The sequence below is a fragment of the Oryctolagus cuniculus genome, chromosome 5, assembly GCF_051225735.1.
Source record: "Oryctolagus cuniculus isolate XC-2025 breed Fujian yellow rabbit chromosome 5, ASM5122573v1, whole genome shotgun sequence".
NCBI lineage: Eukaryota > Metazoa > Chordata > Mammalia > Lagomorpha > Leporidae > Oryctolagus > Oryctolagus cuniculus.
In genome coordinates this window covers 59,421,459-59,447,718 of record NC_142871.1, presented here as the reverse complement: position 1 = coordinate 59,447,718, position 26,260 = coordinate 59,421,459, and the positions used below count along the sequence as shown (strand labels likewise).

At 48.7% G+C, this 26,260-nt stretch overlaps 1 long non-coding RNA gene across 1 annotated transcript in view; it reads left to right on the top strand.

Moving 5' to 3' along the window:
• Positions 1-5,436, top strand: part of LOC149126517 (uncharacterized) — a 62,794-nt gene extending 57,358 nt beyond the window's left edge. Inside the window, exon 4 of the long non-coding RNA XR_016234541.1 lies at positions 5,037-5,436. This is a non-coding gene — a long non-coding RNA (uncharacterized LOC149126517). The remainder of the gene's footprint in view (positions 1-5,036) is intronic.
• Positions 5,437-26,260: the final 20,824 nt, after the last annotated feature.

Genomic DNA, 26,260 nt, shown 5'->3' with positions numbered 1-26,260 from the left:
GGGAAAACTTCTCCAGTCTCCTCTTTTTATGTGTTTCTCCTCCTTCAGGGAAAAAAATACCCAATCACAGTATTTTTTGCTTGCAACATCTGGGAGCCCTATTCCCAGTCAAGACACTCCCTCAACTCTCAGTGGATCTCAACAGAGTACAATCTCCCATGCTCTGAGTGATAGTTTCCATGGAGGTGGTTCCTGGCTCCTCTTTCCAGAGAGTGCAGAGAGATTCCAGGGCCACACCTTAGGCCAGGCAAAGGTTGTGGGTCTGGGGCTTTGCAGGAGGATGCAAGGTGGAAGGAAGAAAGGATTCAGAGGGGACTGATAGCAAGCGCGGTGACAGGAAGAAAAGAATCAAGGCTCAGATCATTCACCAAGTCACTTGGAATCATGTATGTGAAAGAGTTGTCCTGGAGAGGGCTGGCTGCGGAGGGTTAGAACAGAGGCCAGCAGTGTGGAGGACTGAGCATCAGTGCCTTCCTCCAGTGTCTCTGTTGATGATGAAAATGATGATGGTCAGTGCGTGGGATCTCTCCCTAGGTTCGGGGATGGACACAGCTCTTCTCTCTTCTCTACCCTGTCCCTGAGGAAGCTCTGCTCAAGCAAGGATGACCAGCAGCAGAGGGCGGGTTGGGAGTGGCCATGGTTATAGAGGGAGACATGGGATTGAGTGATGATGAAGGCGTTGAGGCTCCAGCAGGCATGCACTGAGCTGCCTCGAGAATGGAGAGTATATCAGCAAGATTTGGGAGTGGTGGGAGAGCTTTATGGGTTAACTAACATTCACTGTGGAAAAACTCCCAGATCTGGTCCAGATCATTGATGATGCCTCGGGTGGTCAGATGCCCACCAACATGTGTGTTCTGCCACTTCTCTCTCCCATGCTCTACTTCTCTGCAATTGCAACACCCTTGCTGGCTGTGTAAAGAGCGTAAGATCACAGTGAAGGCAACCACCTGGCTCAGAGCAGCTTCAAATACCTCTGAGGTGGGTGTGAAGCCAGGCTGAGGGCCCGAGCACTTGGTGGTCAGAGATGTTGACTCTCTCTCACTCTGACTCAGCCTGTGGCCCGTGGGTGACTCAGTTTTTCAGACCTTAACATGGCATAATGACACTCGCGACTCTGTGAGGGGACACTAATTAAAGCTAGCAAACTGCGTGGCAATGCAGGGATGAAAGGGGGTGAAAAGCCAAGTGTAATTGCGAGGCAGGGGTGGTTGTGTCCCTTGCCACCTCTGCGTGTGATTGGAGTTGAAGTTGAGAGATGAAATCTGTCTTGGAACTGAGGCTCTGTTTTAGAACATGCCATGGAAGCCACGTGGCAACCCCAAACTCAAGGCAGGAGGAAAACGTGGATTTGCATGGGGGATGTGTGTCTACATAGGCTGGCACTTTCCCCTGTAGTTTCGCAAACAGTGAAGAGAGCTGATTTTCAGATGCCACCTATTTGAAGTTTTCCTTTAGAGGCCTCACGCCTTTACCATTCAGCATCGCCTCTTCCCCCAGAACTTGATGACTGAAAATGATTCCCAGGTGGGCAAAAGCATGGCTAAGAAGTGCTTGGCAGGTAGGGGCTGAGGGAGGCTTTGGTGAACAGAATCTGGACAATTTCCCATTGTCCTCAGTGGCCTTGCCTGAGTGAACTTGCTTATGCTGGTTCTGAAAGGCCTGTGGCCGGCTGGCATTCCCCACTGGCCTCCAGCTCCATTTTGCAGCCTTGCAGCCTCTCCGGATGAGATACCACACAGGATGCGGCTGTGAGAGCTGTGGTTGCTGAGTGCTGCCCACTTCTTCTTGTGTCACCTGTGCTGGCTGAGACTCTGTGGTGGTTTCTGCTGAACCGGTGAAAACAGTGGCAGGTGTATGTTGAATTTTCTGGAAATGAAAACTAGAGCCTCTAGAAGAAGCTAGAAAGCTTTATTGTGCTTGTGTGTGTCCTGGAGGAAGGTCGTCCACCTCACCCTGCTCTGTGTGTTGGAGACTTCAGCGATGTTGTGCACCATAGGTGTGACTTCTTCTATGTCTTCATGTGCAAAGAGATTTAATCATTAAGAAAAACAGCCCAAAGAGAAGACTCTGAAGAGCTATAGGCTTGTCAAGTTAGGGACCAACTGGGCCCTCAGATTAGGGAATGTGTGCATTCACTCGCGAGCTGTGTTGATTTACTGAGCACTTTCTGTGCACAAAGCACTATTCTGGATGCTGATGCAGCAGTGGACAAAACAGACAGTCCTCGCCTCCTGGGTGTCATTGTGTTGGACAGATGTCCAAAGCAGAGGACAACTCTCAGAGCACCACTGTCTGAATTATTCATTCTGTTTCCAGCTGCCCTGCATCTCTACAGGCTCGGTGCGTTGATCCAGTCCCGATCTCACTGCATCCCTTTCTCTATAAATTAGGAAGGATGACATTGTCTAACATGAGAAGTAGTTGTTGATGATGTTAACTTAGAAGCAGGGGTGAGATTTAGCAACTGCTATAGCACAGGTGCTGACCAATCAGGATAGATCCCTGTAGTCCCTGCTGTGTGTCCTGGAGGAAGGTACGAAGGGAGAGAAGTGGAGGCAGTTTGGATAATAGGGAATTTCAGAGGTGAAGGTGGAAGGGGCAATGACTATTTATGAAGTGGGACAGAATTATTTCAGTGGTTTAACCATAAGATGGCTGTACCAAACAATACCACATGGATGTCAATCTACAGAAAGATTCTCGAGACAATGATGTGCCCCATGAGGTTTCAGTCAATCCTCACTGATAAAGATCCAACAGCCAACATAGAACCTACGGTTAAACATTTGTATCTGGACAAGAACTAACAGCTATTGAATTTCCACAGCCTTAAAAGATGACTTAAAAAAAAAAAAAAAACAAGATGACCTTAAAATTTGTCATAGATGGCAGCCAGGTAGAGCAGGGCACCCACCTGTGAAAATAAAGTATGAAAAAGGATGCGGCAGTCCTAGAATGTGCTTTGATGTGGGGATGTTTTCTTTTGGGTCTGCTCTTGACTGGTTATTACTTGGTTTACACAGGAGTTGGCTAAGCAAGAAGCCACACCCCTTTCACCGGTAGACAGCACACGCTGTTGGCAGGGAGCAATCGCCCAGCAGTCCTAGCTGTGTTTGTTGGGGTGCTAGCATACTACCGGTCCTGCAGGCTCTTAGCTTGTCATCATGACTGGCAGCATCTCCTGGCTTTTATTGAGGGCTTAATTGAAGAGTGTCAGATGCCTGACGGGCTTTGCTGGTTGACAACCTTTGAAAATGGTGGAAGCAAGAAAATGAACCAAGATAGACTATTTCCTGTGCATTATCTCCTTGCCCACAGGTGGAGCCTGGCCAAAACAAATGTCTTGTCTGTGGGACACACGGGGAACTGCAAGGATGGCTAGAATCCTTACAGGCTGCTCGGAGGGTTACCGTCCACTTAGAAACAAATCTTGCCTAATCATCAACTTGGCTACCGAATGATTACCAGATGTCCATCCCTGCCCCTTCTTTCAAAAGGAAAGTCCCCACCCACAGCTCCTGCTGGGTGCCCCCTTTGGTATCATATAACCCCCAGTGGCCAGAAGACCCTGAGGGAGTTGGTCCACAGACTGGCCAGGGTACTGTGACACGGCCTGCAGACCAGGAGATGAACAAGTTGGGAGTTGCCACTTGACAATCTCTGTTGAGATTCTGGAAGGGGGACAAATGGGTGCTGTGGCTGACAGTCATTGGTGGAATCAGAGTGGGGAGTGGGGTGCTTGGGGCATTCATGGCTATACAGATGAGACAGTGGAGGAGGTTACAGAGAAGAAAATGGTTATTGCGGATTAACTGCTTCATTCACTCACTCAGCCATTTGCTAATGAACAACTACTACATGCCAGACACTGTATGCTTACAAGGGAGGGAGCAATGAATACAGCTGACAGTTGTCATGCAGCTGACATTCTAGTGTGGGGGTGGGGGTGGGGGTGGCGTAACACAGCCAAAAAACAAAAAGGAAAGGAATATATATTAGGTAGTGAGAAATGTTAGGGAGAACTAGAAATAATGCAGGAAAACAAAGGAGGGAGAGTAGATGAAACAAAATGGGCCAAGGTTAGACATCTGATTGGTAATGGATAGATAGGGTTCATTATGCTATTTTTGAGTATGTTTAAAATTTTTCGTGGAGGGGGTGGCACTGTGGTATAGCAGGTAGAGCTGCTGTCTGCAGTGCCAGCTTCCCATATGGGCACCAATTCAAATCCTGGCTGCTCAGTTTCGGATCCAGCTCCCTGCCAATGCACCTGGGAAAGCAGCAGAGGTTGGTCCAAGTGCTTGGGGCTCTGACACCTATGTGGGAGACCTGGATAAAGCTCCTGGCTCCTGGCTTTGGATCAGCCCAGATCTGGTTGTTGCAGCCATTTGGTGAATGAATCATCTGATGGAAGATCTCTCTCTCTCTCTCTCTCTCCTCTTCTCTGACTTTCAAATAAACAAATAAATCTTTAAATCATGATAAAGAATTTTTCAAAAGAATGCAGGTGAATTGGGCAGGAGTTATCGGTGTGGGCAAGGCCTCACTGAGAAGATTATGTTGAAACAAAGATCTACATGAAAAGATAGCAGATCTCTGGGGACAAGCATTCCAGACAGAGGGAACAGCAAGCACAAAATCCCAGAAGTAGGAATGTTCCTAGAGTAGGAAGTGGGCAGCATGGCCAGTGCATGGTGATTAATGAGGAAGGGAGGGAGGCTGCTGGGTCTTGGCAAGATTTTTGCCTTTTACTCTGAGATGGGGCCACCAGGACATTTTAAGCAGAGAAGTGACACGGATTTTAGCAGATCTTGGGGCTGTGGGTGTAAAGGGTCGCTAACTCCTGCCTGTGGGGTCCATTGAGTGTCCTTGAAGCCAGTTCCATTGCAGTTTCTGTTCTTAGATGGAGATGAGAACTCCACTCATATTTTCCCTTGGTATTCACAATAAACCTCCTTTGTCTAAGCTAGCCTCAGTGGGTCTGTGTTCCTCAACTGAAACAAGCCATTTTTTCTCATTCCATGGTTGCCAAGGTGAGCTGAAGGAGTATGCAGCAGGAGCCCCTGAGCTGTTCTTTGCCTCAGCTCAGGAGGTGAGAGGAACAGCCAACATTATTTGTGCACCAGGATAAGCTGATGGTTGCAATGCCTGCGTCCAGTGGAGCAGCTGTTCAACTCCTGGCCATTCTACTTCCGATCCAGCTTCCTGGATCCCAGCACCTGGGAAAGCAACGGAAGATGGCCCAAGTAATGGAGCCCTGCCACCCACGTGGGAGTGCCAAATGGAGTTCCAGGCTTCTGATTTTGGCCTGGACCAGCCCTGGACTTGGCAACCATTTGGAGAATGAACCAGCGGAGGAAAGATCTCTGGGGGTGTGTGTGTGTGTGTGTGTGTGTCTGTTTGTGTGTCTCTCCTCCTTTCAAATGAATAAAACAATATTTAAAAAAGGGAGAGGGGAAGATATCATGAAGTCTGTGTGAGGTAATAGCTCCCTCTGATTTCAGAAAGTCTTCCACTGGCTTTTAATTTCTATTTGGAAACCTTAAACAAAAGTACATTGGAGGCCGGCGCCACAGCTCACTAGGCTAATCCTCCGCCTTGTGGCGCCGGCACACCGGATTCTAGTCCCGGTCGGGGCACCAGATTCTGTCTGGTTGCCCCTCTTCCAGGCCAGCTCTCTGCTGTGGCCTGGGAGTGCAGTGGAGGATGGTCCAAGTCCTTGGGCCCTGCACCCCATGGGAGACCAGGAGAAGTACCTGGCTCCTGCCATCGGATCATCGCGGTGCTCCGGCTGCAGCGCGCTGGCCGCGGCGGCCATTGGAGGGTGAACCAACAGCAAAAGGAAGACCTTTCTCTCTGTCTCTCTCTCTCTCTCTCTGACTGTCCACTCTGCCTGTCAAAAAAAAAAAAAAAGTACATTGGAATCAAGAACAAACTCAGGTATTATTTATTTATTTTAAATTCTCCTATTAGAAATTTAAAAATATAAAGACATTGCCCATGCCCCCAGGTGACCCTCCACCCAGAAATATGACCTAGTACCTGGAAGTAACCTCAGTAAGCAAGCAGATTCCCATTGAGGAGCAGAGCTTTTGATTATTGCTCTTGGCTGTGCTGGGTGGCTTTAGGGTCTTGTTTTACTTGGCATTTATCATGTCAATAAGGTGGAAGAGTTAGTATCTAAGAATAGTGCCTGGTGCTTAGCCTCTCTAAGGTCTCCAAGCCCACCAGTCCCTGAAGCCAACTTCTCTGCACCCTCCCATCCCAACCTCAGAACGTCAACCCTTCCATCGGGCTTGCCCACAAGTAGCTCCACCGAAGCCAGGACTCACACAGGGGAAAGCGGGGGCCCATGTGACTTCCTCAGGCGAGAATGCCACAGAACCAGTTTGCCAGAGAGTTCTCAAGCTCTTGCTAATGAATGAACAAGTATGAGCTGGACAGCTTCATCCAAGAACACTATTTGGCTTGTGGAATCCTTTTGTACTTGCACCCAAGCTGGATCGGCCAAATGCTACGTTTATTTTTCCAAGCCAATGTTTTACTGAAAAAGGAGGATTGAAAAATGTTTCCTCACCCGTTGGGTTCTTTTTACCTTGTGGTCGGAAGAAATGTGGCTGATTAGCATTTATGTAGCGTTAGTATGTAGAGTTCTGTTTTCTCCTCATGTTTATAGTTTGTCATTATTTAACATCTACAAACTCCCCCTGCCATGAAATCAACCAGTTTCATCACTTATCGTGCAGTAAATGGTGGAGTGGGCGGAGAGCTGGTTAAATGCCTTAATGGGGATCACATGGCTACAGATGGAATTAGAAGGCACTTTGCTCAGTGCTGATGTACGCAGAGGGGCTGGGATCACCCCAACCCAGCACAGCTAAACCCGTTCACAGTTTTTAGCCCAGGCAACCTAATATGGTTTTGGCACCTGGAGCAACTCTAAGTCTCTCTCTATGAAATGATAGAACCAGAAAGGAGAAGGCCCCTGCCTACCTCTGGAGGACATTTTCTATTGTTTTTTTTTTTTCCCCTTTGACTTAGTCTGAACTCCTGCACTGAGGGAGGCAACGTCACAAGTCAGTTTCCGAAAGGTAGGGCTCCTCCATTGCTAGGGTGTTAGCTCTTCCAGACCATGAGGATCCCATCTAGAAGGCCCTGGAAGAGAGGTTACCCTCCCGACTCTGCAGCAAACCCAGCTCCAGGAAAAATGACCTCACTGTTGAGAGAATTCTGGCCAGAATGTGACCTTGCCCCCATCTTCCTTTCCAGCTCAAGTATGTAAATAAAAATAGTCTCAGTTTATTAATTCGAGCTGGGACATAATGAAAACTATTAGCCTACTCACAGCTGCCAAAACCTTTCCCAAAAAGAAAACTGGTTCTCAAAGGATGATCAGCTAATGACACGTTCTATAAATACCTGCCACTTTATTAATATGCTAAAAGCCAAATTAATTTGTTCTGGTTTTCCATCAAGGCCACCCAAAGCATGAACCTGGTGTTTTTTTCTGGGGTGTGGCTCTGTAGGTCAAAACAGTGACAGAGATCAACTTCTTCCAACTCCCACAGGAGTTTTAGGATTCCTTTAGTGCCTTTATTAGCTGCTCTAACAAACAGGCCAAACGTTTTGTTTTGTGGTTAACAAACTAGGAGTTTACTTCTCCTCTGTGTTCCACCTGGCAGGTGGTTTTCCTCACTTGGTCAGCCCGAGACTCAAGGTTCTGCTATCTTACCTGGTCTCCCTGGCCCTCGCCATTGTCTGCATCAAGCTGGCAACGTGGCAGAGCGGATAGGAAGCCCAGTCATTTCCGTTCATATTTTCCTAGGGAGACCCAGCCGCATGGCCACACCTTGGGGGCAGGCGAAGCTGAAACGTGGCCCTCCAGCAATAACTCTATACTGCAGAAGGGGGCTTACAAAGATATTGATAGATGTCTAGCCCTCTCTGCCCCATTTCCTTTAGCAATCAAAGTAACACACGTGGATTATTTTTCGTAGTGCTTTTATATTGGACGCCACTTTAGAAAGAGCCTGCATTTCACATTCTGCTCTTTGCACAATGTCTGTGAAAATCAAGCCTGGACCCACGCTGAATACCTATTGTGCATGGGCTCGGGCATGTCAGGGCCTGCCTAGAAGGCTGGAAGGGAGTGTGTGTGCATGAGATCCTGATGAGCTTCAAGGAGAGACAGTGGGGAGCTGAGCGGAGGATACAGATGGGAACCCTTTGGCTTCCAGGAAGAAACTGGCTGAGGAAAGAACCACTTCGAGGGGAGAAGAGGGACAGAGCCTTCTGGGTCAGCACAGTCTGCGGAAGGGTGGGGCTGACTGGATGAGATCAGAATGGAGGGACAGAATTCGGGATGGCACTGTCGAGTCTTGTGGCAACGAGCATCCAGCCTTCCACACAGCTTTCCTACTGCACCGTCTTTGTCAATATAGCCTCATTCTTCCAGGAAACTCTTGCCCAGGGAGATACGAGTTGCAGATAACTTTATTGATCATTGCAGGAACTTCCTGAAAGGCCTAATAGCTCTTTCATGAGAAGTGTCAAAGGACAGTTTACATTGTAAAACTCTTGAGACCTCTTCAAAATCCTGTTGTATCTTGTCCACCCCCCCTAAATCCTAGACCCATGATTGTTGCTTAATCCTTACATGTCCTGCATTGAAAGACTACATTAAGCCACCTTCCCAGCCCTCCCTTCTCTGAGATGCCACCAAGCCTCCAAGGAGTGGTGCTCTTGTTTGCTGCTGGAAGCAACAAGTTGAGCTTTGACTGATCGATGGTTCGTTTCATGATGTTTTGTGGAGCCCGAATTCCACAATAGCTCCTGGGCCAGAGGATGTGTGCCAATTTCCAAAGGGAAGGGAATTTAATAAGATAACAATTTTACTCAAATGAAAAGTTGATTCCATTGGCAGCTCCAAGCCACTAAGTAGGGCCAGCTGTCTCATAGTTCTGCTTAACAAAGGTTTTGTTAGCAGTGGTGGAGGAAGGACCTGACCTCTACACTACCATTCAAAGACCACGATTCAGAGGAACGCAGCACAAAGTAACTGGAGGAGCTGCAGGCTCCAGGAGGCGGAGAGGCCCTGGTGGGGAGAACCTTGATGGTAGAGACAGATAGGAGGCGGGCAATGACTGCCCCAGAGCGTACCCAAGACATCTCAGGGGTCTTACACAGGCGGCAAGGATGCTTTCATGGACAGGGCTCTTAGCCTGCATCCTCAATGCTTTTCCTCCACCTGGGGTGCATGGTTAATGCACGGAAGGTTGGCATGCAAAGTCCCTGTGCTCACAATAGTAGGAGTGCTTGAGTGTCCGTGCTAATACCTGAGCAGCCACCAGAGACAGCAGCGTGATCAGTGAGTTAGTAGCAAGCAGAGAATGCCTGAGAGCTGCCTGTCAAATGAGAAGAGAGAGAATAAGGACCTACTGGGCTCTGGGGAAGAAAAGGCACAAGGGCGGTGACGAATGTGTGATACCCAAAGTAGGGGGGAGTTGGGACCACAGGATAAGAGCCCAGGGAAAGGAGGCTGCCTTCTTGCTAAACTGAAATCCTACCAGCCCCAGGGTCCCTCCTGTAGGTTGTTGACTCAGCTCTAATTTCTGGGTTGGGTAAGGCCAGAGGGGAGGGAAGTGCAGAGGATTTATATCCTCAGCAAAGAGGTCCGCGGAACATTCTGGTCAAATGTTCACTTTCCCTGGGGAGATTATGAGGCTGTCAGTCACAGCATAAGCTGGGGGAGCTAGAGGGCATGTACACAAGGAGGGAGAGATTTGGGTGTGTGTGAGGGTAGGGGGCTTGCAGGGCTGTGGGAGTATTGGGGGAGGGAGAAGGAGAAGAAATGTGGAGGCTGACATGCCTCCGAGGAAATGAGGTGTGACAAGGTATCACACTGGGTCCTGAAGGCAGAGGAAGTACTGTGACCTTCAACATGTGTTGGGGCTGGGGAGGGGGAAGGGGTGGAGTTCACAGGTAAGAGGGGAACCAAACAATCCTACTTATAAATTTCTTTCCTAGACCGGAAATCCTACATTTTTGGACTAGTATTGGCTCCATGGTCTAGAAGTCTTATTCTGCGTAATTAAAAACAAACAAACAGGAGCTGGCACTGTGGAGTAGTAGGTTAGACCTTTGCCTGCAGCACCAACGTCCCATATGGGCATTGATTTGAGTCCTGGCTGCTCCACTTCCCATCCAGCTCCCTGCTGATGTGCCTGGGAAAATAGTGAAAGATGGTTCAAGTGTGCGGGCTCCTGTGCCCACATGGGAGACCCAGAATAAACTCCTGGCTTCAGATCAGCCCAACTCTAGCTGTTATGGCCATTTGAGGGGGTGAACCAGTGGATGGAAGAACTCTCTTCCTCTCTCCCTCTCCCTCTCTCTGTTGGTAACTCTGCCTCTCAAACGTACGTGTTGTATGCCCTGGCCTGCATGACTGAAGTATGGATGTTTTATTTTAAAGATTTATTTATTTGAAAGAGAGTTACACAGAGAGAGGAGAGGCAGAGAGAGAGAGAGGTCTTCTATCTGCTGGTTCACTCCTCAGTTGGCTGCAACTGCCAGAGCTGGGCTGATCCGAAGCCAGGAGTCAGGAGCTTCCTCTAGGTCTCCCACACGGGTGCAGGGGCCCAAGGATTTGGGCCATCTTCTACTGCTTTCCCAGGCCATAGCAGAGAGCTGGTTCGGAAGTGGAGCAGCCAGGTCTCAAACTGGCGCCCACATGGGATGCCGGTGCTTCAGCCCAGGGCGTTAACCTGCTGCGCCACAGCGCCGGTCCCTGGATGTTTTATTTTAAAGGTAGTAAGGGAAAGAAATCAAAACAGAAGAACCTCAAGGATCAGAGCTTTATTTGTGAAAGCAGCAAGGTCTTTTTTTGTTGCATGGGACAAGATTGTCTGCTGGAAGTTATAGAACCTCTTCATTCTTAAACCCAGATGCTGAGAAACCTAGACTGAAAACCAGGGAGTCAGGCGCGTTTCTGGAGAATGGAGCCTGGGCACTCAGTTAGATGCTTTGAGACAGGTGAGAGCTGTAGCCTCTCCTTCCCCCAGTTCTCTACTGTAACACAGAGGAAAATCAAAGCAAGGCTCAGAGAGCTGTTTTGGCCGAAGTTCCCAAGAAGGAGCAAGTGAATCTTCATGTGGAACAGGTGTGGTCGGGACAGAGCAACTGGCCGGGAGGATCCATGTGGAGAGCCTGGTCCTTGTCCTGGAAGACACGCGGGGTCCTACACCCTCTCAAAGTGACTCGCCACCACCATCATCATTAAACAGTACAGGGATACTTCAGAAAGTTCGTGCAAAGCATAATTAGAAGGCATGTTAAATCTGGTGAAAAAAAAAAAAAAAAAACACTGAAATCCAGGGTAAGTGTTGTGGTGGTGGGTTAAGCCACCACTTGGGATACCCACATTCCATATTGGAGTGGTGGGATCGAGGCCTGGCTACTGTGCTTCCAATCCAGCTCCTGCTAGTGTGTCTGGAAGGCAGTGGATAATGATACTTGGATTCCTGCCACCCATGTGGGAGACCTGGGTGGAATCCCTGGCTCCTGGCTTTGGCCTGGCCCAGCCCTGGCTGTTGCTTGCATTTGGGGAGTGAAACAGTAGAAGGAAGATCTCTCTCTCTCTACACCCCTCTTCCCCACCCCCACATTTTGACTCTCCCCCTCTCTCTGTCACTCTGCCTTTCAAATAAATAAATAAATACTAAAAATCAATTTTGAAATCCATGTATACATTTTTCATAATGTAATTTTCCATGGACATTTTGAAGTCCCCTCATAGACATAGAGTAGAGAGTGCTAGTTTAAAAAAAAATTGGGGCCAGCATCATGGTGTTGCAGGTAAAGCTTCTGCTTGGAATGCCAGCATCCCATATGGGTTCGAGTCCCGGCTGCTCCACTTCTGATCCAGCTCCCTACTAATGACCTGGGAAAGCAGTGGAAGATGGTGCAAGTGCTTGGGGCCCTGCCACCCATGTGGGAGACCTGGGTGAAGTGCCTGGCTCCTGGTTTCAGTCTGGCTCAGCCTTGACTGTTGCAATGATCAGGGGAGTGAACCAGTGGATGGAATATCTCTCTCTCTCTAACTCAGACTTTCAAACTAAATAAGTAAGTCTTTAAAAAAAAAACACTGAACTTACCTTCAATACAAAGAAGTATAAGATATAAACAAATAAAAGTATAGGCTATAATCTCGCTTTTAATGAATAGATCAGTAAAAAAACTTGACCACAGTCACCCAAGTGCAAAACTACACAAGACACATATAATCCTCAGCTAGTTTATTCCCTTCTGCTGGGTGGGCACATTCTGTTTGTTCCCTTTTTCAGCTTTTGGTTTTACGGATTTGTTGCTATGGATATCTTTGTATGAACATCTTGGTGCTGCTGCTGGGGCGGCTAAGTTCATAGGTACATGCATGAAAACCATGGTAGGTCATAGTTCCTCTTTAAGGGATGACTTCTCTGGCCAAGAAAGTGTTTACACATGAGTCTTACCCTTACAGCAGCCTTGGACGGTCAGTAACATGGTCCGTGGTTACAGGTGAGGGTGAGGCGGATTCAGGGAGCGGGAAGCTGCTACCCTGGGTAGCAGCTGAGAGTGGCTGAGCTGGAGTTTGCTTCCAAGTCAGAAAGAAGCTTTCCACTCTTGGGGAAGAGAAGACGTAAAGCTGGATAGGCCTCTGCCATCCACATGTGCAAACTCCCAGCTTCAGAGGAGGCAGAGATCTTAAGAAGTTCAGTGTCTTGCCAAAGGCGGTGGAGCTAGGCTCAGACCCGGGACCCTGCCTCCCAGGCAGTGGCCTGTTTGCAGGCAGAGAAGCCCTTCTTCCAAAGGAAAGCGTTTCTTTTTTTCTTTTCTTTTTTTTTTTCTTAAAGATTTATTTATTTGAAAGTCAGAGTTACTCAAAGAGAGGAGAGGCAGAGAGAGAGGTCTGATTCACTCCCCAATTGGCCACAATGGCTGGAGCTTTACTGATCCTAAGCCAGGAGCCAGGAGTTTCCTCCAGGTCTCCCACAGAGGTGCAGGGGTCCAAGGACTTGGGCCATCTTCTACTGCTTTCCCAGGCCCATCAGAGAGCTGGATCAGAAGTGGAGCAGCTGGGACTAGAACTGGCATCCATATGGGATGCCGGCACTGCAGGTGGCAGCTCTACCCGCTATGCCACAGCGCTGGCCCTGGAAAGCGTTTCTACAATGCCTGGACTCAGAGGTGCTCTGCCGGAATCCAGAGAGGAGGCCGGAGCCCAGGACTCTCTTGTCCTTCAGCTGCTCTTCCTCCTCAGGCACTCTGGGGAGCGCAGTCCTCAGCACAGCCGCCTCTGCGTGGGGTGTCAATCACTCTTTCCTATTACATTGGGCAAACCCTCCTATCGTTGCCCTGGGCAAACCCTCCTATTGTTGCACTGACTTCTCCCTCCTGTGGAACCCTTGGGGACCACCCTTCATGCTGCAGTCTCCTTAGTCTCGTCCTCGGGCCAAGGCAGGCCACTAGGGGTGGGACCTCTCGGTTCTTGGCAGGCTTGCTGGCTATGCTATCGTGGACAAGGTGTAGCACGCTGGGGTTACAGAAGCCCACTGTTATTAGCCTCAGAAAACAAAGGGGAAAGTATAAGGAGGAAGAAATAATCAATGTGCCCTGGTCTCCTCCTGCCCGAAATAGCCTTGGCAGAGCAGTCCAGCCGCTCAACTGACAAGGGAGATAAGCGTTTGGGGCCAGATGTGCCGCGAGAAGATGGGTACAAACATCAGGAGCCGTGCATCTCTAAAGGAAACCAAACAGGAAATTTGATGTGAGTCACCAGAAAGCCAACTGTACAAGGAAGGGGCCGCGTGGCTTGGTCACGGATGAGGTGCATGTTGCGTGGTTTGGGGTGGTGGGCAGGAGAAGTCACATGAATCAAGTTGCAGAGAGAGAGAGAGAGAGAGAGAGAGAGAGAGAGAGAGATGCAAAGCATCCAGGACTTGTGTAAGACTGATAGGAGTGGGTGCTGCTGCAGGGGTGAGGACAGCTGAGGAAACTGGAAATGAACTTGAGTCTTCAGTCCTTCTGTGTTGATTCGCCAGGCAGTGAGGCCAGGTGGTTTGTTTCAGACAGGCTATAAAAGCCTTGGGCAGACTATACAGCAGCTTCAGTTATCTGTGCACCTGCTGGTGTGGGGGCGGGGAGGCAGTCAGCAATAGGACACCAGACTGACGGAAGTTGCACAAGGATGAGCAGGGTGCACTCACTGAGAACAGGGCCCGAAGGGAGTGAGGCTGCCTCCACTCTGGAGTGCTTTGGGAGAGGGGTGCCCAAAACCGTCTCTCTGGGGCAGAGGGTCTTATATTCTCAGGTTTCTACCCCAGTTGCTTTCTCCCTCACCTGCAGGAAGTCAGAGGGGGCGGTGCTGACTGCAAAGCTGAAGAGCCTGGCTGTTGAGCAGAGACCGGGGTCCGTTTTCTCCGAGAGGAAATGTTGGATGCAGCAAGGCCTCTTGCTCGCCCCAGCTCCTCCTTGGGTCCTGGAACTTTTGAAGGCCCATCCCATTGATTCAAGCTTTGATGCTAATACGGGTTGTCAGGGTGGCTTTGAACATGTTCAAGTCCTAGCCCGTGAGGTCTAAATTAAGACAGTGCTGCAGTCTGAGATGCCAGTTACTGTACCTGTGGTGGGAAGAGTCCCAGACTCAGACCCCACCCATGTGCTTACAAGAGCCTCATTCCCTGCTGGGCAGGCAGGCTTTATCCTCCCACCCCTGTCTTTCCCTGAAACGTGCGGGGCTGCATCAGCAGAGCTCTGAGGCTGCTCCCATCTCCGCTTCCCCTAAACCCACTCTCTCCCCTCTCCAGGCCATGTCATGTAGAAATGAATCCAGCGTTTACTGAGTAGCCGCTATGGCACTATTCCAATATGGGTACAAACTCCCTTAACCTTCATACAAGACTACTTCAAAAGTTCAGCGAAAAAAAGGAAATAAAAGATTAATTTATTTTGGTGAAAAAATGTGAAATCCATGCATAGTTTTTAAGCAACATGCACTTGCTATGAGTTTTTTGAAGATCCCTCATACAATCTGATGAGACGATACTATTATCTCTGTCCTATAGTTGAAGGATCTCGGGATTACACAGCCAACAAATGGCTCAGCCAGGCTAGATGTGTAAGGTAGCTCTGGTCATTCAAAATGCACCTGTAGACAGTTCTCCGAAAATGATACGCAAATGGCCATAAGCACTTGAAAAGGTGCTCAACATTACTTGTCATGAGGGAAATGCACGTGAAACCATCCTGTGGTGCCATTTCATATTCATTGTCTAATATTATACACTTTTATGTACAAAAGGAAAATGGCAAGAGTGTGCAAGGACGTGGAGGAATTGGAACCCAAGTACTTTGCTGGTATGACTACAAAATGGCATGGCCACTGTGGAAAACAAGGAGGTGGTTCCTCAACAAGTTGTAGAAATACCACATTGATTTGACAATTCTGCTCCTAGGTCTTTACCCCAAAGAACTGGAAGCAGAAACTCATTCTCAAAGGCCAGTGTTCATGGCGACATTATCCACAATAGCCAAAAGGTAGACACACCCAAGTGTCCGCTGATAGATGAGTGGATAAACCAAGTGTAGTAAATTCAGATCAGACAAGGGGATGTCATTCAGCCTCAGAAAGGAACAAAGTGCTGACAAACGCTGCAAAGTGGACCTTGGAATCAGGCTAAGAGAAATAGACGAGTCATCAGAGGACAACCACAGGGAGCCTGGAAGGCAAACATTCAAAGACAAAGTACATTGGAGGGTGCCAGGGCTGGGGAGGGAACTGTGGAGTGAGTGTTGAATGGTCACAGCATTTCAGTTTGAGGTGATGGAATAGTTCTAGAGATGGAGAGCATGGATGGCTCTGATGCCTCTGAAAAACACATTTAAAAAATGAAAATAGGAAATGTTATGTATGTCTGTAGGTATATATGTATCTATCCGTCACACGTGAATTTGGGGGGCCTCACAGACATCCCAGTCAGCACTATAGTTCACCGCCATAAACGAGGTATACAGTCAGACTCTTCCTGCCTGAACCACACAGGTGTCATGTCCCTCCAGCTCTAGCACTACCAGGGTTCTTTTCTTTTTCTCTTTAGCCCTGGACCAACAGGTGGACTACCTCACCTAAGAAGCCCTTGGCAGAGGCTGGCACTGTGGCTTAGAGGGTAAAGCCACCATTTGCAGTGCCGGCATCCCATATGGGCGCTGGTTCCAGTCCTGACTGCTCCACTTCTGATCTGGCTCTCTGCTGTGGCCTGGGAAAGCAGTAGAAGATGGCTCAAGTCCTTGGGCCCCTGTGTAGGAGACCTGGAAGAAGCTCCTGGCTCTTGGCTTTGGATTGGCCCAGCTGGGGCCATTGCAACCATCTGGGGAGTGAACCAGCGGATGGAAGACCTGACTTTGTCTGCCGCTGCCTCTCTATAACTCTGCCTTTCAAGTGAATAAATCTTAAAAAAATAAAATAAAAAAGTCCTTGGCTGCAGCCAGGCGGTCTCTGCACCTGCACTGTGCCTCAGCTGCCACCCCTCCCCGTGCCCCCGCTCGGCTGTTCCAGCCTCTACTCGCTGCCCTCACGGAGAGCTGTTTAAGCCCCAGTCTTCATCAAGAATCCCTTTTGCAGTTGACACCAGTGCTTTGGGCTCTGTCTTTGAAGAATTTCCCTGCGACTTGGAATCAGAGCCATGATCTCAACACTGAATAAGACCTTCTTTCAGTACCAGCTTCTGCATATCTGAAGACACAGCATCATCGGGGAGGGTCTACTTCAGATGGCCAGTACAGGACAGGCATGCCATTGCAGCAAACAGTAAAGAAATACTGCAGAGCGCTTGCCTCGGAGTGCAGTGGCCACTGGCTTTAATGTCAGCCCAGGCTTTTATATGGCCTTTGGGATTGGTTTGTGTTGAAAGCAATTTCCTGAGTCAGGACTAAATATGGCACAGCGGAAGAACAGGACCCAGCAGGCAGAGCTCGGGTTCATTAACGAAGGCCTTCCATTAGAGATCTCGCTCGGTAGCAGCATCCTTAGAAAGCTCAACATGCAGAGAGGCTGCGATTGCTCACGGCCTTATCAGCTCTGTTGTCTTATTTTATTTCTGAGCTGTTTTATATTCTGGGCGTAGGACCAGCGGCGAAAGTGGCAGTGGCCCAGCTGCAGGCGTGGGCGTGTCCGTGTTCAAGCCTTGGCTTTTATTCCAGTCCCTCTTGTTGTGCGTTCCTGAAATTGCTTCGTGGGTCACTTGAGAAGAAGGGATACAGTCGCAGAGGGGTAGGCACAGGAATGAGGTACAAAGGTCATAAATTATGCAGCATTTAAACAACGTTCTAAGCAATTGGAAAGACCATCGATGGATGATTTGCTTTCTGCTCCTTGTATGCCCCCGTGTAATGCAAAGCCCCGTCCTTGCACGCGGCCCGCACTGTACCTGGCCTGGGTGTGATTTCCTTCCACCCAAGCCTGCAGTGAAGAAGGGCGGCGGTCAGTTCCTCGCGCTTCTGCAGAGGTGAGGTTTGCTTGTAATGAACAGCGACCTCTAGCGTATGAATCAGGATTTGCAGCTGGTGAAGAGCACAGAAGGAAAACCGCAGAGGTGGGAATTCTGTTCATTTCCCAAGAACAAAGGGGAGAGAGCCATTCCTCATTGTTTTCGCTGGAAGAGAAGCTCAGCGTGGATGGCCCAAGATTTCCTGTCCTGTGCGCCACGGCCTCCCGTCAATGCTGCAGATATTATTCAAAACGTTCCCTTTCTTTTTTTTCCTCCAGCTGACTTCATCCAAACCAGCCCCTGAGATTGGTTTTAGAAAAGACTTCCTGTTTGCTTTGGGGTGTTAAACCGGGAAGTTCCCCCAGATAGATCAACTACTCTTACTGCAGGGTGTGTGTGCCCGTGGCTATGTGAGGATGTGAGGATGCGAGAGGGGCACAGCCCACCCTGGGGGGCTTGGAGAAGGCCAGGGATTCCTGCGGCTCCTGAGAGGGGTCAGCTCCTCACTTCTGCAGGGGCCGCCTGCCTCCGAAGACTTCCTTCCCGGGACCCTGATTCTCAGAGCAGTCATCAGCTCCAGAAAGTTCCGGACCATCTCTGTTTGCTTTCTGCCTTCAGTCCCTCCCACTCTGCTGGAGCCAGACTCCGAGCCTCAGGGGTGACGTGCAGGCCAAGTGAGCTCAGGCTGCTGGTGTTCGTTTCCAGAGAAGAGTGGGGCGAAAGGGTAACCCCTCTGCTCCATCACGAGCCAGAAGGAGATTCTTAGGAGAAAGGCTAAACTCACAGTTCCTGGCCCTTGACTTTGCTGTTTTGTGATGGGAATAGGGACTCGGGGATTGGGGAATGAGGGAATACATTTTCCTGTAACTTCAACCACGTTAGGGCAATGGAGTCACGGTGCATATTGGCTGTGTTAAAGGGTTCGGCTCGCTGCCGCCTTTAGGAGTGCTGCGTGTTTTGCCGCTGTCTTTCAGGCTGTGGGCACACAGTTGTGCTTGGGGCTTTCCGATTTCCTCTGTGCTGCCTCCTCCCTACACTATTAGATCAAGGCCTTCACAGTCAGGGCCTGCCCCTCTTGCTCCATCAGTGAACAAAAGTACAGAGACAGTCTCAAAGAATTTTGAAAAGCTGCTTTCAGAAACAAACATATTACATGTGAATGCCTTTTGTCCAGTTTCTATTAGATTTGTCCTGGTTTCTCTTGGCAATAATCGTGGTCCTAACAAAGATTCTCTCCTGGGCCAAACTCTCTCCAGGCCCCTCTGAACCCTCTTGTATAGGCTTCAACCTTGACCTATGAAGACTTGAACAAATAACACGGTTTCCAACAGCTCAGGGATGGGGAAAGGGCAAGGATACTTAGGACAAGGTGGTGGACAGATGTGGGAATGCAGCCAACAATAAATAAATGCTCATGACTTGCCTTGAAATGACAGTGCCACTGGCTTTTATGTCAACTCTGGCATCTATGTCACCTTTAGAACTGGTCTGTGTTGCATCTCTCAGATGACCCTTAGCCCCTGCTGAAATTCCTTGTCGAGAATGTTCTAGGCTACTACCAAAATAATTTTCTGTTTGTTGCTGTCAACACCTGAAGACAGGACCCCTGTGGGTCTCTGTGGTTAGGTAGGCTTCATGTAGATCAGCTCTTTCCTGCTTTTTGTCATTTGTCACTTGCCTAGGGCTGGCATTGTAGGGTGCTAGTTTTACTAACATGCCATATGAGTGCTGATTTGAGGCCCAGCTGCTCTACTTCTGAATGAGCTTCCTGCCACTGCACCTGGGAAAGCAGTGGAAGATGGCCCATGTATCTAGCTCCCTGCCATCCATGTGGGACACCCAAGTGGAGTTCCAGGATCATGGCTTCAGCCTGGCCTGGCCCTAGCTGTAGTGGGCATTTGGGGAGTGAATCAGGAAATGGAAGATCTCTCTCTCTCTCTCATTCTCTTTCTCTCTTGGTCTCTCCCTCTCTTTATAACTATTCCTTTCACACACATGACATAAATCTTAAAAGGTTTTTTTTTTTTTTCAATTTCCTGACCCTCCTGAGCTTCTGCTCATTTCCCCCTTCTACTCCCTCATTCTGCATTTAAAATTCCCAGTCACCTGTAGAAATCGAGTTTGATTCCAATTCATGCTGGATTCTTTCCCCTAGGGCAATAGCTATTAATGGTTAAAATATGATCTTACCACTGTAGTGTCCAGCTTTGTGTGCTTTTGGTAGTCCATTCAATAAATGGCCAACATTGGTTGGACACATTCTGGGTGCTGTTCACTACAATCAGTGCTGGAGGTAGAAAGGAGACATCCTCAAGGAGCCAGCTATAAACTCACCATCAGAAAACTTTAAGCTCCCAACATGGGTGCCCTATTGGGCCCCTGTGTATAGAAAATCATGACACAATTCTTATCCCATTTGTGGAACTGCCAGTGGTGGACAGAGCGCACTGCAAGAGCTGCCAAACCAAAAACGTAGACTTACACTGTGCTTAGCCACGAGCGCTCATCATGTTGCGTTTATATTCCCAAAGTGGGGACTGACTGGTGAGGGTGCTCTCACAAACAGTGGCAAGAGGCATGACTAGATAGCAACAGGGAGGCCTATAGTCCCTACTGGGTTCAGCAAGCTATCCCAGGTGACTTGGCTGAGCGTGGCACAGCTGGGGAACAGGTCAGGGGACACAGACAAGGGCAAGTTCAGCAGATTAATGGGCAAGATACAAGGAAGAGACTAATGGACAGAACTCCCTCATCTTTGAAAGCAAGAACTGACGTCTTAGGCTTAATCTTTAGTGATGTGGGAAGTTTTTAGACTCCAAGCCTAAAAAGGTTAAGAAAATTAAAACAAAAGTGATGGCTCAGGGGTGGCGGTGGGTACATTTGGTATAGTGGTTAAGACACTACTTGAGATGCTAGAATCCTCTATCTGAGTCCTGGATTCAAGTTGTGGCTCTGTTTCTGATTGAGCTTCCTGCTAATGTGCACCCCGGGAAGCAAGAGGCAATAGGTCAAGTAGGCTCCTGTCACCTGCGTGGGTGACCTGGATAGAATTCCCTGCTCCTGGTTTTGGCCTGGCCCAGCCCCAGCTGTCACTGGGCATTTGGGGAGATATCCAGTGGATGGAAGACCTCTGTGTCTGTCTGTCTCTCTGCCTTCCAAATAAAATAAATAAACATATTTTTATATGGCAGCTTTAAAAGAATACCAGCACGGGAAGACTTCTGCTGAGGAGGTAAGGTCAGGGGAGGAGGTCGTGTGGGATTGGAGGGAAGAAGTCTGAGCAGGAAGAAGGGTCCCCTGGGAAATACCAGTGTCTGTGAGGCTGTGACAGTAAAAGAAAAAGGCGAGTCTGAAAGGCGGATATGAGACAGGAAAGGGAATGCAGGACTGGCCCAGAATATGCCAGAGTAAGAAAGACCAACAGTGAACTACGATCACCAGACACGATCTATATGGGCGTTGGCAAAGCGGTGGCTTTGACAAGTCACACACTGCAGGCAGGCAGCCTTCCCGGAGGCAGAGGGGACCCAGGGAGACTGTTTGCCAGGTCAGAGTCCCTGCTGGGGAAACACAGCTCACTGCTGCTTCCCGCTGCCTGTGCCCCCTCTCCAGCAGCTCCGCCGGCTCCGCCTGCCCATTCCTCGTCCCACATTCACACCTGCTTTATCCTCATTGTGACTCTTCCCCTCCGCTCGCTCTACTCTCTCTCTATGGTTGTCCGCTCTTCCCCACTGCACCGCAACTCTGCAGGGACTCTACTGTTCCAGCCCAGTCAGCAGTGCTGGGCACACAGTAGGTGGTCAGCACACATTCGTGTGGTGAGTGACTGACGGATGTCCCTGGGTGGCACATTGCTGACCCCTCTGTTTGGAAATAGCGTCCTCTTCACGATTTTACTTCTGTCTCTAATTCTCTGGCTGTAGTTTATTTGCTTTCTGCTGTAGGGTTCAAGTCTCAGGCTCCTCGTATGCATTTCTCTCTTTTCCACTTCTCACTGGGGATCATTCTCCTCTGGGCTTTGTCTCTCACCCCCATATTCCCTTTCAGTGCCATATTTACAGCTGCCTGCTGGTCGATCCATGTTGATGTCTTGCTTTCTTTCACCCGAACGCACAAATCACCATCAAACATCAGTGTCTTCAACGCTCTCAATGTCATGATGTTTTTCCCCCACTCAGCTAAGCCTGAAACTGTTGAAGGGCTTTTTAGTCTTCTCTTAAAAAGCACTTACCTGGCTGAGAGCTGGTTAAGTCTCCAGTTAGGTTGCTCACATTTCAGCTCAGAGTGCCCGAGCGCGGGTCCTGGCTCTGCTCCTAACTCTAGCTTCCTGTTACCATGCACCCTGGGAAGCAGTAGGTTATGCTCAAGTAGTTGGGAGCGTCTGGGAGTGAACCAGTGGATGGGAGCTCTGTCTGACTGGATCTGCTTCTCCCTTTCTCTCCCTCTCTGTCTCTCCCTCTGTCTCTTTTATCTCTCCTCTCTCTCTCTCTCTCTATATGTGTGTGTGTGTGTGTGTGTGTGTGTGTGTCTCCCCCTCTGTCTCTCAAATAAGTAAAAATAATTTTTAAAAACAAACAATAAAACACTAGCCAAAATTATTTTCCCAATCTTTATCAAGTCCTCCAGCTTCTTCCCTAAGGTCCTACCAATGAAGGAAATAGTTACTGTTACCTAACACATGTGTCACATGGCACTAAGTGCTTCGCAGGGACAAGGATACAGATTCCTACTTCCTCTAGGGCTTGTAATCTAGCAAGTCATGAGTCACACATCAGGGTTTATGAGAATGCACAGGGGGAAAATTTACTTCCATTTTGATCAGCCACGCCTTTAAGGAAGAGGGGACGTTTGTGAATGGCCTTGGAAGGCAGGTGGTTGTTGGACTTGCACATGCTCAGGGAGTAGCCTGGTCAGAACATCAGAAGCAAGACAGCTGTGGTGGGGAAAGGATGAGTCAGGAGTGGGTTTCGATGGAGCCCAGATCTGCACGAGGCAGCAGCGTGGGAAGCAAGGTGGAGAAGAGAGGCTGGGGAATGCTCATTGCACTTTGAAGGCACTGGAAAGAGACTCAAGAATCCTGAGCAGATCAATTACGGATCAGGGCTGGGTTTCAGGAATGTTAATCTAGTCATGGCCTCTGACGCAGGTTGGAGATGAGAAACGCAAAGCAGGGGTGTATCCCTCTGGGCTCAGTGACATGGCGGCCCAAACGAGGGCAGTGGAAGCAGAAGTAGAAACACAGGCACAGGGAGACAGAGATGCGGGCAGAACAGGATGGGGTCGATCAAGCAGGGAGAACAGAGTCAGTGTGAACAAATGGGGTGCTCAGGTGTTGGGCCCTGGCCCCTGTCCCTAAGGGAGAAATAGGGAAGAGCAGAGGATCAGATTTGGGGAGGAAAGTAATGCGGCTAGCTTCAGTCCTAGTGAGTCAGAGGTGTCAGTGGGATATGCAGCCCAATTGTTAACAGCTCAGCTCCAGTAGATAGCCTGAAACTCATGGCCAAGGTCAGATCTAGATAGAGCAAGTTTGGGACCATTTATCTCAACCAAGGTGAGTATTTAAGGCCAGAAGGTCAATAGCAATTATCAGAATATTGTTAAAAAGAGAGAGAAGATTGTCAAAGATGGTTTCTTGGGGCAGGAATTAGGCATAGTGGCTAAGATGCCACCTGAGATGTCACATCCCCTACTGGAGTGTGTGTGTTCGAGTCCTGGCTCCAGCTTCCTGCTGATGCATACCTGGGAGGCAGCAAGTGACGCTTCAACTAGCTGGGTCCTTGCTACCCACATGGGAGACCTGGATCGAGCTCCTGGCTCCCAGCTTTAGCCTGGCCCAGTTGTTGCAGGCATTTGGGGATTGAACCAGTGTACGGGAACTTGCTTGCTCTCTTCCTGTCTCGTTCTTTCTCTGCCCCTCAAATAATAATAGTTAATGGATTAAAATGATAATTCTTTGTGAAACACCTACACTGATGTAGCAGGAGGAGGCAGATCCAAAGCAGGGCTGTGTGTGTGTAGGGTGTGTGAGGGTGAGGTGAGGAGTCGTGTCAGAGAAGACGAGAACAATGGCCATTCAGCAAGCAGTTGCTGCCACTGTCAAGTGCTCCTAAGACCCAGAAAAGGGAGAAAGTAGAGAAGAAACACTTGGACGTAGGTGCTGTCACGCCTTCCCTTCATCCTGCTCTCAGCTTTGTGGCGCTCACAGCGGTCCGTATTTCACAACCCTGGCTTCTGTAATGGGACCAAATGCATCTTTATTTTCCTTTTCCTATTCGGACGAACAAAAGCAAACTACCGGAGCTGGGACTGACTAATATGTCTGTTCAAGTAGATGAATAATGCTTGCTTAAGGATTCCAGAAACTGGCCTTGAGAAAGCCTGCTGGAGTTACAAAGTAATCTGGCTCTCCCTGGACGGCTTGACTGGAGGTTTGAGTTTATTGTAAAGGAATGAAAGGGGAACAAACAACGAAGGGCACAGTAAGCCGAGCCCTAGGCTGAGTGGGCTTCATCCTGAATAATGAAACACTGAAGTCTCCCAACACCTTACTTTGCTTGTTACAGATTTCAGCCAAAGAATGTTGTATAGCTGCTTAGTTTTGGAGCACGTTTTGCTGCTCCCTCATCATGAGCAAGTCAGACCATCGAGCGAGCTGCTCAAGGAACTGCACTGATGAGATACTGTGTTATCAGGCTTGCAAGTGGCTTCCGCTTGACTCAGCAGCCCAGCCTCCTCTGCAGCCTCTTGGAGAGTCTCAGACCATCCTCATTAAGCGAGGCGGTAGTCCTGGAGATCCGGAAGTCTGCCACCCCTCATCTATCAACTGATTAAATTTGCTCCTAGAGTTCACCAGCAATCTGTCACTTCATTTTCATGATATCATCTCTGTTCTTTTTTTTTTTTTTTTAAGACATTTATTTGAAAGGCAGAGAGAGAGAGAGAGAGAGAGAGAAAGAGAGGGAGAGAGCTCTTCCATTGGCTGGTTCACTCCCCAAATGGCTGCAACAGCTGGAGTTGTACCTATCCAAAGCCAGGAACTTCCTCTGGGTCTCCCACGTGGGTGCAGGGACCCAAGCATTTGGGCACTTGGGTCATCTTCTACTGCTTTCTCAGGCCATAGCAGAAAGCTGGATCGGAAACGGAGCAGCTAGGTCTTGAACTGGCGTCCCTATGTTATGCCGGCACTGCAAGCGGTGGCTTTACCTGCTACGCCACAGCACTGGTCCCATCATCTCTGTTCTATGCAGAGACTGTATCATGTCATGGGAACAAGGTTAGAGGAGGGTCAAGAAATCCATTTCTCTAGGTGTGCCCTCAGCTTGCCATGGGTGCTTGAGCAAGGTACCTGAACGTCAATCACCCCCCGTCTTCTCTTTCTCTTCAAAGTCTAGGGTCTCTTTCTCTCTCTTTAAGCTTGAACAATTCTCCCAGTATTCCTTGGGGCTCTCCAATATCCATTCTCAGTCTGCCTCTCCAACCTGGCATTCTGGGGTCTCCAAATGTCCCATGCCCTAGTCAGATTGGTCGCCTCCCTGTCCTAGCCTGTGTCCATTCCCACTTTTGAGCTTCCATCTCTTTGCCTTTTCTTGCCTGCAGCCTTCTGAACTGTGCTGTGCATGTGCAGATCCACAAAGGATGAAAGGATCCCTGACCCCTCGAGCCTTCGCTGATCTTTCTTTCTGTGAATCCCTGAGCATCAAAACCCCATTATTATTATTTTTAACAAATTGTTATTTTGGGTACAGTTATTCTGGGTTCCTCCATAAGTCATAAGCTCTTGGAGGAATGCACACATCATATGTGTCTTTGTATGATCCATGCCATACTGACATTGTGTTCAGTGTTTCATTGAACATGCAGGGTGTTTCTTACATGTGTGTGCCATTCAGAGTTTTGAGAAAAATGCCATACACACACACACACACACACAATTTATTGTAATGAATCAGCTGATGTGACTGTGGGAGTCATGCAGGTCCTAAGTATGTAGTGTACGTGATGAGCTGGAAATTCAGGTAGGAGCTGATGTCTCATTATTAAGGCATGGTTTCTTCTTTGGGGAATCTCAATTTTTGCTCTTTAGGCCTTCAAATAATTAAATGGGGCTCTTCTTTCACGTTTTGGCTAAATAGCTGGGTGCTGCATTCTCCCCATGTTAACACATCAATGTGACCAGTACAGTACACTTCCTGGTGGTATCAGCCTGAGGAGTAACTTATTGTACAGGATTCAGCAATGTGGACTAAGAGTAGAGAAGGATCACGGAGAGAACTTGGTAAGAGACGGTGAGTTTCCATGGGTGCAGAGCTGAAGCTGCGTGGCACTCCTGGGTGAGGCAATGGCCAAGAAATTTATGAATCAACGGGAACTGGAAGATTCTGGAAATTTGAGTGTTAAAAGGCAGAGAACACTGGGAGAAGGTACTGGAAATATCTGTACCTAAATACAGGGGTGGGATGAGCAAGAGAAAAAAAACTTGAGTTTTAACATCCTAAGTTGTTTATTGTTAAACCAAACTGGGGTGAATTTAAGTGCCTTCAAAATTAGGAAAGTCTTTTGCTTTCTTCTCAGGCAATAGACAGAAGCTAATGAGACATTACTGGAAATATGAGAATAAAGTCAATAGGAATCTAAGTAAAGCAAAACAGATGCTTCTAGTGAGGAAAGGGGTTTTGACAGATTTTCAAATGACAGAAGCTTAATTTTTGTCTGGAAACTGATTTATTTCAAATACA